This window comes from Cibotium barometz, chromosome 10 (genome assembly GCF_041138505.1).
Source record: "Cibotium barometz isolate CiBa-2024 chromosome 10, ASM4113850v1, whole genome shotgun sequence".
NCBI lineage: Eukaryota > Viridiplantae > Streptophyta > Polypodiopsida > Cyatheales > Cibotiaceae > Cibotium > Cibotium barometz.
In genome coordinates this window covers 32,143,622-32,161,545 of record NC_141055.1, presented here as the reverse complement: position 1 = coordinate 32,161,545, position 17,924 = coordinate 32,143,622, and positions in this window count along the sequence as shown.

The window sequence follows — 17,924 nt, the reverse complement described above, 5'->3', positions numbered from 1 at the left end:
TGTTTCAGGAGGTATTGGTTATATTGGTGCCTAAGCAACATGAGCAACTGTCATGTACCTCCCACTAGTAACCAATTTCAATAATGAATGTTATTTATATGATGTTGGCAATTTTTTTTTTGCTCATAGGCATTTTGATATCTCAATTTGGTTCCATGCCAGGAAGTTTGGTGATGAAGACACTATTTATGAATAATATGCTTGGATTTGATTTTGCTTAGATCATGACCAAAAATGGTAGCTAATCAATTAGACATGGAAGAAGCACTATTATCTACTCTTTATTAAATATGAGTTATACTCCTTCTCTATGTGCCTAAATGAGAAAGAGAAAAGAGCTAGGGAGAAAGCAATTTATCGGATTTTTGAAATTTAAAATGATGGTATAATTTTTGAGGCTTTGGTTCATGCTTGGGAAAGTATTTTTTGTTGTATAGCCAAAGCTAAGGTCAACTACTTGTAATAATAAAGAGTGGAGAAAGTGGTGGTAAATTGGATCACCTACTTTTTTTTGAACAATAATAATATAATTATTTATATATATAAGCAGAAAAGGCCCAGATAAACTTTTGATAAAGAGTGGAGAGTGTGGTGGCAATGTACAATAATAAGGAGAAGGAAGGGGGGGAGAAACTTAAAGCTAAAGGATACCAATGTACATCATGCAAAAATCTCAAGCCTGCCACATTTGGGGTCTTGGTGATTAGGAAAAATGACTCGATTATTCCAAAGTGGCGGACTTCTTGATGTAGTCGATGCAATCGACGACGGCGTCAGGGTAGCTCGCACTGCGCCCGGCGCAGCTGTACGACCCTGAGAGGCCACGTGGAATCTTGCTGTTGCCTGTGCCGCGGTGGCTCTTGGCTGCTGCTCCGCCGTTTGAGGGCGCGGCAGCCAGCAGGACGGAGCGCCCGCACGATTTTTTCATCTTGGCCACCAGGTAGAGGAGGGAGCAGAGGCGCAGCTTGACGCGCGGCATGTGCAGGCCCTTGCGTAGGCTCTTTTTGTCCAAGTGGCGTGCTGGGCTGCAGAGAGCGCTGCTGCTGATGACAGGGTGGACGCAATATGTACTGCACTTGCTGCTTCTCTCCAAACTGTTCATTGAGCAAGGCTCGTGCATGTGTGCCTGCATCGTATTGTTACCACCACACCTACAGCTGCTCTTTCTAGACATAAGCTCAATCAGCAATGCGTACAACAAGAACACAGGTGCTAGTAGCTGGCTACAACGAACTCTAGAAGGGAACTACTCCATGACTAAATACGTACGCTTATAGAAGGCTATGCTAGATGACCTAAAAAAGGAGTCGCCAATGCAGCAAGAGCCCAATGCAGGTAGAAACACTTACTGTATACAACAGAAGGTTACTATATTAGAGCAGGCGGCTATGCTACGCGCAGAGAACGCTGCAAACACTAAAATACAGAAGATATGTGTGTAAGAAGGAGCTGAGACTGGGGCGAGCCGGCCATCAGAACGCCTAATATAGGCTATACCAGGTACAGGCCATCCTTTCCATGACTGGGTACTTGGGCAATGTAGCACAACTAAACACGTTAGCAGTTACCACAATCGACAATAGTATTGAAATTTGGTGAGGTTGGGTATACAAAGCGTTGGGTGGTTCCAATTTACGCAGACAGCTTGCATTTATTTAAAGCTCTCTAATGACTTTGTTACACGGTGCGGTTATGCACATTGAACGCGCAACGATCGAATGCCCACGAGCTGACGCCCTCTCCGCGCCCTTGATTGGCGTGATTGACTTACAATCTCTTTGGTTTTGAGCTCCATCGGGAACCAACGCTCGATCTCGCCCCTTGGTGCGGTTCATCCGAACAGAACCGCTCGCTCAAATCGAATACATTGAGCCCTCCTCTACAAAACCCTTAGGAGACTGAAATCTAATTTATTTAGGGTACGGAATCTTAAGGAAAATTTTACCCCAGCAGTGCGGTAGAGCAATTGGTGAAGCATGTGTGTGTGTTTGAGGTAATGTCTCGGGATCGAGTCTGTGTTTGGGGTAATGTCTCGTGATCTCGTCTTATTTTCAGCTTTCATCCGTAAGGACACTATTTGGTACAAATAAAAAATCTCGTATTACAGAAAAAAAACTTGAGGAAAATACTTAAAACTTAGGTGTTCTTGTTCTTTCTACCCCTGTCACAAATAAACTTTTTTTTTGGAACAATAATAATATATTTATATTTACAAAGAAAAAACAATCATTTACAATAGGTCTTTTTAAACTATCACCACAACACTTTTAATCCCAGTCCCTATTGAGAAGATCACATATTAAGTCCCACCTCTCATCCTCCCAAACAAATAAAGACATTTCCTAAGATATGTGGAAGCCCAATTGCATACAAGCAATCATCAAAATCTTAGAAGTAAAACCCTTGGGGTGTGCTCTTCAAAATAGTCCCCTTTAGTCTAGACCTTCACCACTAGTCTCCTACCCATAGGGTTTTCAATTAATGCCAGAAAGATATCCACTAGTTGTTTCTCCTTCTAGTACCACCTTTTGATTTTAGGCCCAAATTAGGGTATCCTAGTATGTGTTAATATCCCATCAGTTGGACCACTATCACCTAATCCCTGCCTATAATGCCTAAACTACCTCAACAAACAAATTATTATTCAACTTATTAATATGATATACAGACCAACAATAATGCACACATTTGAACATCATTTCTGACACATCTATCAGCAAATTCCTAGAAACCCAAATCCCCTATAGGCAATAATATCTTATGATATAAAATATTAACTCCACCTCTCCTACCCCACTCATTAACCTCCCCTGTAGCCAGTCACCCAATGACCCCTTAACCCCCAAGTTCTCATCCACCCATTTACCTATTCTACCCCAAAACCCCCTAATTGTAGGGCAGTCTCAAAAAGCATGTTGTTGCTTCGCATATGGGACAGATTCCAACAATGAAGTTTATTTGTAGCAGTTTGAATTCAAGGGGTAAGGCTAGCAAACATACTCTCCAAAGAAATGTCTGAGCTTTTATTGGGACTTGGGATTCCCAAATTAGGCTCCACCTCTTCCTCCAAGTACTAAAGCACCACCTAACTTTTCAAATTTTGTTACAATATTTGACATCAATTAATGTCACTCTCTCTTACTCATTTGTTCATATACTGCTTCGGTGGTTATTCTATCTAGTTTGACCCCATTTAATTAGGCCCAATCATGTGTCCAAGAAGCTCCATTGAAAGTTATGGAGGTCAGGCCTTTCTCAACCTCTTCAAGCACAGAACTCAACACATGTACCTCATTCTGTTGTATTCCAAAATTCCCTTTCAATCGGATATAATTCTTTCCATCCCACCTGTGAACAGTCCTAGAGGTTCCCTAGTCTTCTTACACCCTTGTTGTTTAATCTTCTAGCTATCCTTGTATTGAGTTGGGCCAAGGGGGGATTAAATCTATGAGTCCACCAAATGTTCAAATTGAAAAAGGAGTTCCCAAAGACTCTAGTGTACCTATTCCATTTAATCAAACCCATCAGCTCTTTCTAATTGAAGCATAGAAACTTATAGATGGGGGAGTTCACAACTTTCAGAGGAGAAAATGATAGCAGCTTCTACTTCCAATCTAGTCCCATCCATTTGTCTCTAGGTTGCACCTCAAATTCTTCCACCACCTCCCTGAGCATCCTAGTTGAGATTCCTTCCTGTTGAAGAAACTTAGGAATGCTCATTACCATCCTAGCCTGGTGTGAGGCAGCTCAAGAACATAAGAAGGCCACTATAGCTCGCCGACTCACCACCTTCGGAACACTCACAAGCACAAGGGGCACCACCAGCTTCTCTAGCTGGAAAGAAAATCAGTAAAACAGACCACACCTTTCCTCATATCCCTACTCCTGTACCCTCATCCATCCACCACTATCACACACCACAGGCTCAAATCGAAAAAACAAGACACCTCTATTGCTTAATCTGCAACTCAATCGGTGGAGTACAGAGGGAAAGTTACAATTGTCCAAACACAAACACAGAAAATAATGACAGACGCTTGTCGAGCTCCAGCCTGATCACATCTTCAGTCCTTGCTAACAGCCCTCTGCAAACTATCACCTTGTTAGCTTTCCACCATCACCCGATAGCGATCATGATCCCTGGCTGCGCACCCTTCTCTTGCTGCAGCTCTTAAACTTGCATAGGCCACCCCAGCAGCCTCTGTGTCTACTGCTCTATCACCAGGCTCCTACGGCTGCACTCTACTCACAGCTTTTCACTCGCCTCTGGCTATCTGCAGCGCCTCGCCAGGCGTCTTCTCCCTCTACCCGGCGGCCCTTATCTTTTCCAGTCGTCGTCTAGATCTGCACAACACCCCCGCCAAGCGGCCTTCTACACTTTACACCCCTTCGGCTCGATGACCCAGGCGCTTCCCACGTGGCCACACAAAACTAGCTTTCGTAGGTTACCCGCCAGCCTTTTTCACCATCGGCAACTTCTTCACGTGCGTCTGCAGAGCAGCTGCAATGCCTTGTCAGTAGATCCACTCGAGTGCGACCTCCTCTGGACCCGGTCTCTTTTCCATGCCACTGTCCCATGCTTACCACCTTCTATCCTTGACCTGCTGTCTGCCCCCAGCCTCCGCCGTCTCTGCCTCTCTCTTGCCAGCCTCACAACACACACAAGTCGCCCTCTCCTTTTTATGTCTGCAGCGCCTGAGGGAGAGCGTCCACTTTCTGGACCCGGGCTCTTTTCCCAAGCGGCCTACTCGAATCACCAGCCTATCTCTCTTTTTCGAACCAAGTGGCTATGCTCCTCCTCGAACTTTCGCCAGCTTCTGGATGCTGCGCTGGCAGCCACAAAGGCAACAAAATAAGGCTCCACGTGGTCACTTCATTGCTGGCCACGTTGGTGTATATTATTTATTATTTCTTAAAGCCTCAAGCCTCAAAATGATGGCCACCAATGCCCTCGCATCTCCTTGTTTCTCAAGTTCAAGTGCAGCACCACGACCTTCTAAAATTATGCAACATCTGCCCACAGCCTCGAATCATCAGCATCAACTTACCAAACATGACCATTTTCCAGTCGGTGCCCTGCCTTTAGCAACCATCCGCACACCACACTATTGCAATAAAAACTCCAGATCTCCAGTGTCTGCTCCCAAAAAAACACGTACATATACCGGCTCACTGTAAAACCACTCGTCGCTCTGTACATCTGCCAGGGCATTCAGGGCAAAATTTATTTGCACACCACGCGTCCCATATGTACACAGACCCAAAATATCTTTCAGATTTTAGCCTGACATACTTTGCCCAACCCCTAGCCTGCTGAATCATTTATGATCAGCAGAAAGCATATGACCACGTTTCCCTCCGTCTATCCTTTGAGCATCATACAGTGTAACCAACACATCTCTATTCCAGGTGATCAAAAAAACACTGTCATCCTCCCAAGGCATGTCTTGCCATCCCACTTCCCACCACGGTACATCAGAACTTCTGAAAACAAAGCTTCTGACATACACACCATCTTGCCTCATCTCAATCCCAAAATCACTGATATAGTCAGCACCAATATTGAAAAACCAGTGCAGCAACTCCTGTTGAGGGTAAAAATTGATGAAAGCTTCATCAAGAAAAACCTGCTGTGCCATAACACTTTCTTGTCCATCCACATAAGAAGCATCATAATCAAAGCCAGCCACTACAGGCAAAACAAACTCCTCTTCAACAGGCACCATTCCCAAAGCATCCACCTCAGTCCCTGTATGCTCATCTTCATCAAGGCCAATAAGAAACTCATCTATCACAACATCCATAATCTCATCCATAGCAGCAGCATCATTCATAGACTTCTGGTGTTGCTCCTCTTTCATAGCATCAATTCTACTCATGGCTTTTTTAACATTAATGCACATCTGATTATCTAACTTTGACTCAGGCTCATCATCTTGTAGACTGTCTATATCCCACTCATCCCACACAGGTTCATTATCCAAAGACTCAAAAGCAAACTCTTTCACATCACAGGCATACCTTTGCTCATGATTCACTTGCACCTCCTCGCATTCTTCCTGTATGGCCTCTTCTTGTTCAGCAACCTCATCACTAAGCACACTTCATCAATAACCAAGACATCCATGTCTGCATCCTCCTCACTGGATGAAGTGTCTTCTGTTCCCTCACTAGTAGTGGTGCTACTGGTCGTATCATCAACACTCGAATCAGCTTCACTTTCTTCTTCATCATGAGCAGGCTTCTGGTTATCCATATTAAACTGCTTCTTATCACCTCTCCTATCATATAGAGTAATGACCCCTTTCCTCCAATCCTGAACAGCCTTCACCGCTCTCAGCCATGGTCTTTCCAAAATGATGGGGAATGCACCCATTCCTACAGGCATAACATGACAGTCCACAAGCACCTTTACATCAAAAGCTTCCAATTCTAACTCTTTGATCATACCTAAGCATTTGACCTTCTGGTGATTAGCCAGCCAAATACGGAATCCAGACACTTCAGTAACATTAAGACCAAGCCTCTCCACAGCTGCCAATGTGATCACACAAATTTGTGCACCACCATCAAAAGCTTCCAATTCTAACTCTTTGATCATACCTAAGCATTTGACCTTCTGGTGATTAGCCAGCCAAATACGGAATCCAGACACTTCAGTAACATTAAGACCAAGCCTCTCCACAGCTGCCAATGTGATCACACAAATTTGTGCACCACCATCTATGTATGCCTCTCCCAGATTCTTCCCTTTATACCACACATTCACCACACAGGACATATATCAGGCAACTCCTGAACAGATAAAATAGTCACTATCCCTTTGGTAGGCTCCTTTTCTCTTGGGTTCACAAGTCTTTTCCACTGACGCTTCAAATTGGGAGCTAACTCTATCAATTGCCCAAAAGTAATGTTAGCTTTCCTTCTAGCCATGTCCTCCTACAAACTGTAGCTATCGTGCCCACCCCCTAGTGGAAAATCAGTTACCTGAAACTTCCTACGAGACTTCCGCTTCTGCTTGACCTTCACATCCCCTCCTTCCTTCACTTTACCTTTCTTCTTGCTAGGCCCTGCAGCATCCTTGCTTTCCCTTTACTGTGGCATCCGTTTTCCCAAAGGCATCACATCAACTTCTGCCTCCTTCATCTTCTCAAGGGTGACCACATCTATCACCTTAGTTTTACCCTTCTCCTCAGCTGTGATTCCACTGGGGCCTGCTTGATCCCTCATATCAATACCATAATCATTTGACCTGCCAGGTAACTGTGAAGGTAATGGGTACATATCACCACCCATTCGCTGAGGCTTATCACAATCTGTACTCAAATGACCAAGCTCACCACAGTTCCAGCATGTAGGGATGAAACGACGGCCCCTACCATGACCACGTCCATACCTTGCTTGTCCATCTCCCCCTTCATGATTATTGCCTCTGCCTCTACCACGTCCACCACTTGTACTTCCCAGTAAATTTAAGCTCAAATTCTTCATAAGAGCAACCATCTGTTTCATATCCTGTCGCAATCCCTCATCAGAACCTGCAGGAACCATAGGTACTCCTTGACTAGCTTGTGGCACCATTTGCATAGCTTGGGCTTCAGTGGGCTTCATCCTCTCAATCACTGCATTCATGGGTGTAGCCTCCACTCTACGAATCTCCGGCTGTGCTACAACTGGAATCATCCCCAGCTGATTCATCCATTGCAACTTCCAATCTTTTGATTTAGCCATTTCCACCGCATCCTCATAAGACCTGGGCTTCTTCAATTCCACTTTCTAGCGAATACTCCTCTTAAGCCCGGCTACAAACTTATTTTTCTTCATCATATTAGGGGGTACCTGACCTTCCCCTAAAGCCCTGCATAGAGTCTCCCATAGCAAAGAAAATTTCTTCATATAATCATCTATTGATTCAAACTCACCTTGTGTTAGAGCTTGCACCTCATGCCAAACCTTATCAGGGTCTTCTACCTTCTTGAACCTGTTGCTTAGTGCTGTCTTTAATCCATTCTCAGTCATATCAAGATGTGGAACAGCAACCCTCAATGACTCCTCATAAGCTCTGTACCAGGTCCTTGCATCCCCTTTCAAGCAAATCAGTAGCCGCAACACCTGTACCGACTCATTGATGTGGTTGCTTATACATGCAACCTCCATCCTTTCCAAGAAATCTGCCACATCTTCATGAGGGCTACCATAAAACTCTGGATAAGACATCATTTTAACCCCCAAACTTCACCTCAAATCCAAGAAAGCACCTTTCCTGAAACTCTCAAGTCCTAGGGCCTACACCCTGATAACTGAAGGGAATAATAGAGCAATCCTCAGTGGGGGCACCAGAAAGATGTGAGGCAGCTCAGGAACACAAGAAGGCCACTATAGCTCGTTGACTCGCCACTATACACTCACAAGCACAAGGGGCACCACCAGCTTCTCTAGTTGGAAAGAAAATAACAGACCACACCTTTCCTCATATCCCTACTCCTGTACCCTCATCCATCCACCACTATCACACACCACAGGCTCAAATCGAAAAAACAAGACACCTCTATTGCTTAATCTGCAACTCAATCGGCGGAGTACAGAGGGAAACTTACAATTGTCCAAACACAAACACAGAAAATAATGACAGAAGCTTGTCGAGCTCCAGCCTGATCACATCTTCAGTCCTTGCTAACAGCCCTCTGCAGCTATTACCTTGTTAGCTTTCCACCATCACCCGCCGATAGCGATCATGATCCCTGGCTGCGCACCCTTCTCTTGCTGTAGCTCTCAAACCTGCATAGGCCACCCCAGCAGCCTCTGTGTCTACTGCTCTATCACCAGGCTCCTACGGCTGCGCTCTACTCACAGCTTTTCACTCGCCTCTGGCTATCTGCAGCGCCTCGCCAGGCGTCTTCTCCCTCTACTCGACGGCCCTTATCTTTTCCAGCCGTCGTCTAGATCTGCACAACACCCCCGCCAAGCGGCCTTCTACACTTTACACCCCAGGCTCGATGACCCAGGCGCTTCCCACGTGGCCACACAAAACTAGCTTTCGTAGGTTACCCGCCAGCCTTTTTCACCATTGGCAACTTCTTCACGTGTGTGCAGCAGCTGCAACGCCTTGTCAGTAGAGCCACTCGAGCACGACCTCCTCTGGACCCGGTCTCTTTTCCACGCCACTATCCCACGCTTACCACCTTCTATCCTTGACCTGCTGTCTGCCTCCGCCGGCTCTGCCTCTCTCTTGCCAGCCTCACAACACACACAAGTCGGCCTCTCCTTTTTATGTCTACAGCGCCTGAGGGAGAGCGTCCACTTTCTGGACCCGGGCTCTTTTCCCAAGCGGCCTACTCGAATCACCAGCCTATCTCTCTTTTTCGAACCAGGCGGCTATGCTCCTCCTCGAACTTTCGCCAGCTTCTGGATGCTGCGCTGTGGCAGCCACAAAGGTAACAAAATAAGGCTCCACGTGGTCACTTCATTGCTGGCCACGTTGGTGTATATTATTTATTATTTCTTAAAGCCTCAAGCCTCAAGCCTCAAAATGATGGCCACCAATGCCCTCGCATCTTCTTGTTTCTCAAGTTCAAGTGCAGCACCACGACCTTCTAAAATTATGCAACATCTGCCCACAGCCTCGAATCATCAGCATCAACTTACCAAACATGACCATTTCCCAGTCGGTGCCCTGCTTTTAGCAACCATCCGCACACCACACTATTGCAATAAAAACTCCAGATCTCCAGCGTCTGCTCCCAAAAAAAATACGTACATATACCGGCTCACTGTAAAACCACTCGCTCTGTACATCTGCCAGCGCATTCAGGGCAAAATTTATTTGCACACCACACGTCCCATATGTACACAGACCCAAAATATCTTTCAGATTTTAGCCTGATGTGAGGTGAAAAAAAGAAAGAAAACCCTGCCTCTATAGCGCTTCACCTCGCAAACTTGGAATACACACACACCAACGGGGGCACCACCAGCAGGCAGCCACCGGCTGGAACACTCTCTCACCATGCACCACCCACCCACCCATAAAGACAGCTCAAAACCCCAATAAAGAGATGATTATCCAACAAAAAACATATACAGCATCAACCATGTACAACTCAGCAAATATACCAAAAACCAGGACTCTGGCCAGGATTTACTGCCAAGGGAATACACCCTTGCGTCTGACAACCAAGCCTCTGTCTCCCGGTCTCTGCTTCACTTCAAAGGGCGCCCCACCAGCAACCCTTCTTCACTTCCTCTGTAGCCCGGCTATTCTCTGTCCAGCTGCTACCTGCCAAGTGTCGTAGGCGAGCCCCATTGTCTCCAGCCCACACATCAGCACCACTTCAGTCAACACGCACAAATACCCAAGGCTCCCTCTCTGGTCAGCATCCACTCTCTGCCTGCAATCATCGCCCACACAAGACCAGCTACTCTCTCTTCAGAAGGCGCCCACACCAGCTAACCTTCAACTCAGCAGCTCCCACTCTCTGCGTGTCGAGACCAGCAGCTTCACCAACCACCAGCGCCTTGCACAATCTCTTCAACACCACGAACCACTTCTCAACGCAGCATCACCTTCTCTTGCATCTAGCACAAGCCACATCTTCAGTCCCTTGCTAACAGCAGCCCTCTCTTGCTGCTTCAATCATCAGCCCACACTGTCACGATCACCCAAGGCCCACACCAACCTGATTCTTTACCTGCATCCCTTAGCTTCACCTGCGCTACCAGCTGCCTTCCAGCCCTTCAAGAAGCTTCTCCACCCACAACTTTCACAAGGCGGTCGCACACTGTGGCTCTCTTCGACCTCTGCACTGTGCTCTCCAGAGGGACCCTCTTTCTCTCACACCCCGGCTGTCACCTTTCTACTGTCTTCTCTAGCCTTCTCTTTCCAACACAAGATGGCCGCAAACTCCCTTTCGCTACGCCTGCAGATGCCCAGAGCTGCCTCAGCAAGTGTCTTCGTGCCTCACACCCAGCAGTAAGGCAATCTCCAGCACCACAAGGCAGCAACAACTTCTTCTGCTTCGCCTGTCTGTAGTAGCTGCCTCCCCGCAGTCTCAGCCAGCTCTCTCCTATGTAACCACTTCACTGCACACCGGCTCTATCCACGCTGTACCATCACCTCTACTCGATGACCCGAGCGCTTTTGCTTTTAGCCACGCATCAGAGCGCATTTGGCTGGTCCTCCCTCTTCACCAGCCGTCGCCTCACACCTAGCGGGCTTCGCACCAGGCGCTTTCTCAACTTCTGGTCCCCTGGCGACCCCCCTACTTGGCGACCAATTCTTCAAGGCACCGTCTCACTCCTTTTCGCTTCTTCGCCAGCTTCTGGCAGCGCACCAAGCTTCCACGTGGACTCTATTCACATTGGCCACCTTGTATAGTATATTTATTATTATTTTTTTAAAGTTCTAAAATGATGGCCACACTAGCAACAAGGCTCCTCCTTTCTTCACGGCGATCCACAACTTTCCAAAAGCATATGAGAGCTGCCCACCGCTCATCATCAGAATCATTATTTACCAAACAAGACAATTGCCAGTCGTCGGTGCCCTGCATTTAGCAACCATCCGCACACCACACTGTTGCCATAAAACTTTCAAATCCCAGCATTTGCTCCCAAAAAAACACGTGCATATACCAACTTACTGCAAAACCACCTGACCTGTACATTCACTAGGGCATTCAAGGCAAAATTTATTCACAAACCACTCACACCATATGTACACAGACCCAAAATACTTCTCAGATTTTAGCCTCACATACTCTGCCCAATCCCTAGCCTACTGAATCATTTATGATCAACAGAAAGCATATGACCACGTTTCCCTCCGTCTATCCTTTGAGCATCATACAGTGTAACCAACACATCTCTATTCCAGGTGATCAAAAAAGCACTGTCATACTCCCAAGGCATGTCTTGCCATCCCACTTCCCACCATGGTACATCAGAACCTCTGAAAACAAAGCTTCTGACATACACACCATCCTGCCTCATCTCAATCCCAAAGTCACTGATATAGTCAACACCAATATTAGAGAACCAGTTAACCAATTCTTGCTGAGGGTAAAAATTGATGAAAGCCTCATAAAAAAAAACCTGTTGTACCAAAACATTTTCCTGTCCATCAGCATAAGAAACATCACCATCAAAACCTGCCACCACAGGCAAAACAAACTCCCCTTCGAAAGGCACCATTGCCAAAGCATCCACCTCAGTTCCTGTATGCTCATCTTTATTAAGGCCAATAAGAAATTCATCTATCACAGCATCCATAGTCTCATCCATAGCATTAGCATCATTCATAGTCTGCTTGTGTTGCTCCTCTTTCATAGCATCAATTCTACTCATGGCTTTTTTAACATTAATGCACATCTGATCATCCAACTCCGACTCAGGCTCATCATCCTGTAGACTGTCTATATCCCACTCATCCCACACACGTTCATTCAAAGATTCAAAAGCAGACTCTTTCACATCACATGCATACCTTTGCTCATGATTCACTTGTACCTCCTCGCATTCTTCATGTATGGCTTCTTCTTGTCGGGCACCCTCATCAGCAAGCACTTCCTCATCAATAACCACAGCATCCATCTCAGCATCCTCTTCACTGGATGAAGTGTCTTCTGTTCCCTCATTAGTAGTAGTACTACTAGTCGTATCATCATCACTTGAATCAGCTTCACTTTCCTCTTCATCACGAACAGGCTTCTGATTATCCATATTAAACTGCTTCTTATCCCCTCTCCTGTCATACAGAGTAATGCTTCTTATCCCCTCTCAGCCATGGTCTTCCCAAAATGATGGGGAATGCACCCATTCCTGCAGGCATAACATGACAATCCACAAGCACCTTTACATCAAAAGCTTGCAATTCTAACTCCTTAATCATACCTAAGCATTTGACCTTCTGATGATTGGCCAACCGAATACGGAATCCAGACGCTTCAGTAACATTAAGACCAAGCCTCTCCACAACTGCCAATGTGATCACACAAATTTGTGCACCACCATCTATGTATGCCTCTCCCAGATTCTTCCCTTTATACCACACATTCACCACAGGACATATATCAAGCAACTCCTGAACAGATAAAAGAGTCACTATCCCTTTGGCAGGCTCCTTCTCTCTCGGGTTCACAAGCCTTTTCCACTGATGCTTCAAATTGGGAGCTAACTCTATCAATTGCCCAAAAGTAATGTTAGCTTTCCTTCTAGCCATGTCCTCCTGCAAACTGTAGCTATCCTGCCCACCCCCTAGTGGAAAATCAGTTACGTGAAACTTCCTACGAGACTTCCGCTTCTGCCTTCACATCCCCTCCTTCCTTCACTTTACCTTTCTTCTTGCTAGGCCCTGTAGCATCCTTGCTTTCCCTTTCCTGTGGCATCCGTTTCCCCAAAGGCATCACATCAGCTTCTGCCTCCGTCTTCTCAAGGGTGACCACATCTATCACCTTAGTTTTACCCTTCTCCTCAGCTGTGATTCCACTGGGGCCTGCTTGATCCTTGATATCAATACCATAATCATTTGACTTGTCAGGTAACTGTGAAGGTAATGGGTACATATCACCACCCATTCGCTGAGGCTTATCATGATCTGTACTCAGATGACCAAGCTCACCATAGTTCCAGCATGTAGGGATGAAACGACGGCCCCTACCACGACCACGTCCATACCCTGCTTGTCCATCTCCCCCTTCATGATTATTGCCTCGGCCTCTACCACGTCCACCACCTGTACTTCCCATTAAATTTAAGCTCAAATTCTTCATAAGATCAACCATCTATTTCATATCCTGTCGCAATCCCTCATCAGAACCTGCAGGAACCAAAGGTACTCCTTGACTAGCTTGTGGCACCATCTGCATAGCTTGGGCTTCAGTGGGATTCATCCTCTCAATCACTGCATTCATGGGTGTAGCCTCCACTCTACGAATCTCCGGCTGTGCTACAACTGGAATCATCCCCAGTTGATTCATCCGCTGCAGCTTCCAATCTTTTGATTTAGCAGTTTCTACCGCATCCTCATAAGACCACTTTCCAGTAGCGAATACTCCTCTTAAGCCCGGCTACAAACTTGTTTTTCTTCATCATGTCAGGCAGTACCTGGTCTTCCCCTAAAGCCCTGCATAGAGTCTCCCATAGCAAAGAAAATTTCTTCATATAATCATCTAATGATTCAAACTCACCTTGTGTCAGAGCTTGCACCTCATGCTAAACCTTGTCGGGGTCTTCTACCTTCTTGAACCTGTTGCTAAGTGCTGTCTTTAATCCATTCTCAGTCATATCAAGATGTGGAACAGCAACCCTCAATGACTCCTCATAAGCTCTGTACCAGGTCCTTGCATCCCCTTTCAAGCAAATGCCCAGTAGCCGCAACACCTGTACAGACTCATTAATATGGTTGCTTATGCATGCAACCTCCATCCTTTCCAAGAAATCTGCCACATCCTCATTAGGGCTACCATAAAACTCTGGATAAGACATCATTTTAACCCCCAAATTTCACCTCAAATCCCAAGAAAGCACCTTCCTTGAAACTCTCAACTCCTAGGGCCTACACCCTAGTAAACTGAAGACAATAGCAGAGCAATCCTCAGTCAAACAATGCCAGAGCAACTCCTCAGTGGGGGCACCAGAAGGATGTGAGGTGAAAAAAGGAAAGAAAACCCTGCCTCTATAGCACTTCACCTCGCAAACTTGGAATACACACACACCAACGGGGGCACCACCAGCCACCGGCTGGAACACTCTCTCACCATGCACCACCCACCCACACCATAAAGACAGCTCAAAACCCCAATAAAGAGATGATTATCCAACAAAAAACATATACAGCATCAACCATGTACAACTCAGCAAATATACCAAAAACCAAGACTCTGGCCAGGATTTACTGCCAAGGGAATACACCCTTGCGTCTGGCAACCAAGCCTCTGTCTCCCGGTCTCTGCTTCACTTCAAAGGGCGCCCCACCAGCAACCCTTCTTCACTTCCTCTGTAGCCCGGCTATTCTCTGTCCAGCTGCTACCTGCCAAGTGTCATAGGCGAGCCCCACTGTCTCCAGCCCACACATCAGCACCACTTCAGTCAACACACACAAATACCCAAGGCTCCCTCTCTGGTCAGCATCCACTCTCTGCCTGCAATCATCGCCCACACAAGACCAGCTACTCTCTCTTCAGAAGGCGCCCACACCAGCTAACCTTCAACTCAGCAGCTCCCACTCTCTGCGTGTCGAGACCAGCAGCTTAACCAACCACCAGAGCCTTGCATAATCTCTTCAGCACCACGAACCACTGCTCAATGCAGCATCACCTTCTCTTGCATCTAGCCCAAGCCACATCTTCAGTCCCTTGCTAACAGTAGCCCTCTCTTGCTGCTTCAATCATCAGCCCACACTGTCACGATCACCCAAGGCCCACACTAGCCTGATTCTTTACCTGCATCCTTTAGCTTCACCTGTGCTACCAGCTGCCTTCCAGCCCTTCAAGAAGCTTCTCCACCCACAGCTTTCACAAGGCGGTCGCACACTATGGCTCTCTTCGACCTCTACACTGTGCTCTCCAGAGGGACCCTCTTTCTCTCACACCCCGGCTGTCACCTTTCTACTGTCTTCGCCAGCCTTCTCTTCCCAACACAAGGTGGCCGCAAACTCCCTTTCGCTACTACGCCTTTAGATGCCGAGAGCTGCCTCAGCAAGTGTCTTCATGCCTCACACCCAGCAGCAAGGCGATCTCCAGCACCACAAGGCAGCAACAACTTCTTCTGCTTCGCCTGTCTGTATAGCTGCCTCCCCGCAGTCTCAGCCAGCTCTCTCCTATGCAACCACTTCACTGCACCCGGCTCTGTTCACGCTGTACCATCACCTCTACTCTCGCTCACCTGAGCGCTTCTGCTTTTAGCCACGCATCAGAGCACCTTCGGCTGGTCCTCCCTCTTTGCCAGCCGTCGCCTCACACCCAGCGGGCTTCGCACCAGGCGCTTTCTCAACTTCTGGTCCCCCGGCGACCCCCCTACTTGGCGACCAATTCTTCAAGGCGCCGTCTCACTCCTTTTCGCTTCTTCGCCAGCTTCTGGAGAGAACCCGCTGGCAGCGCACCAAGCTTCCACGTGGACTCTATTCACATTGGCCACCTTGTATAGTATATTTATTATTATTTTTTTAAAGTTCTAAAATGATGGCCACACTAGCAACAAGGCTCCTCCTTTCTTCACGGCGATCCACAACTTTCCAAAAGCATATGAGAGCTGCCCACCGCTCATCATCAGAATCATTATTTACCAAACAAGACAATTGCCAGTCGTCGGTGCCCTGCATTTAGCAACCATCCGCACACCACACTGTTGCCATAAACTTTCAAATCCCAGCATTTGCTCCCAAAAAAACACGTGCATATACCAACTTACTGCAAAACCACCCGGCCTGTACATTCACTAGGGCATTCAGGGCAAATTTTATTCACAAACCACGCACACCATATATACACAGACCCAAAATACTTCTCAGATTTTAGCCTGACATACTTTGCCAACCCCCCTATCTACTAGAGCATTCATGCTCAGCAGCAAAAGATAAATCCAGTAGTTATCCACCACCAGGATCAAAAGGAAACAGCAACTCACCATCCCATTTCCCAACATCTGTGAAAAACCAAACATCGACCATAGCCACAAAATCATTTACGTCCATCATCTGATCAGCATTCACAGACTCTGACCATACAGCATCATCTTCAAGCCTTTGCTCTTCACCCACAAAAAACCTCCTCGTCTTCACAACCTGTGGCATTACAGCATTTAGCATCCCATCCATCAACACTAGTGAAGGCCAGGTTCGAGCATTTTGACCTTTCTGCACACAAAAATCCAGATCCTTTCCAACAGCAGTGTCCATCAGCACTTCCAGCTCCCGCAATTCAGGCATCTCTTCATAACCATACAGCTCAAGAGGTTCAAAACCCTTGTCCTCCAGAGACTTTGCCTTTAGCATATCAGCAACCTGCAAAGAAGCCTTTGTCACACTCTCAACCATATCTGCATCCATCTCCATCTCTGGCTCCTGTTCATCAAGGCTAGCAACTTCCCATATATCATCCTCAAGCACAGTACTCTCATCACAATGCTCTTCATCAGCCAAATCAACATGCATACCTTCTTGAGTGTTGCCAACCCCCCTAGTATCATCGTTCAAAGACTCCTCAGCACCTAATGCATCAAATGGAAAAGCATCCATACCATTCATTGTAGGTACCATATCACCATCCAGCTGTCCAAGAAAATCCATAATAATAGGATCTTCCTCCATGCTCTCCACATCCGCATCACAAGCCATCTTCACTTCATCAGAAGTCTCTACCCCATCCTCCTCCCTTGCAGAATCTGGCAAAGAATCATCCTCAAAGCATCTTGTATCCAGCTCCTCTTCTTTCTTATCATCAGCCAGTCCCAAGGCATCATCCTCTTTGCTTCCATGTACATGCATGTCATCCTCATCACTGTCATGTACAGCTACGACGTCCAAATCCAAAGAAGAATCCACTGGCAACTCCTTATCTACACTTTGCTCCTTCACCTGCTTTTCATTCACCTGCACCTGCACATGCTTTAAAGGCTTTGGAAAAAAATCAAAAGGCATATAAAACATCCCCCTTTGCACCTGTATCGGCCTTTGAGGCTCCTGTCTGATCAAACTTTGCATGGAACTCTTATCCACCCCAACAAAATTTACCTGCATATCCTTTGCAGACACAATACCTTCATACGGATAAATATCCATCTCCATCTGCTTCAAAATCTTGCCTTCCTTTTCCCTAGCAACCCTAACTGCATCATCAAATGACTTGGGATTCTTTAACTCAACCCTGACCTTCAAATGAGGTAACAGACCATCAATAAACAAGCTCTTCTTCAGAAACATAGGAGGAACT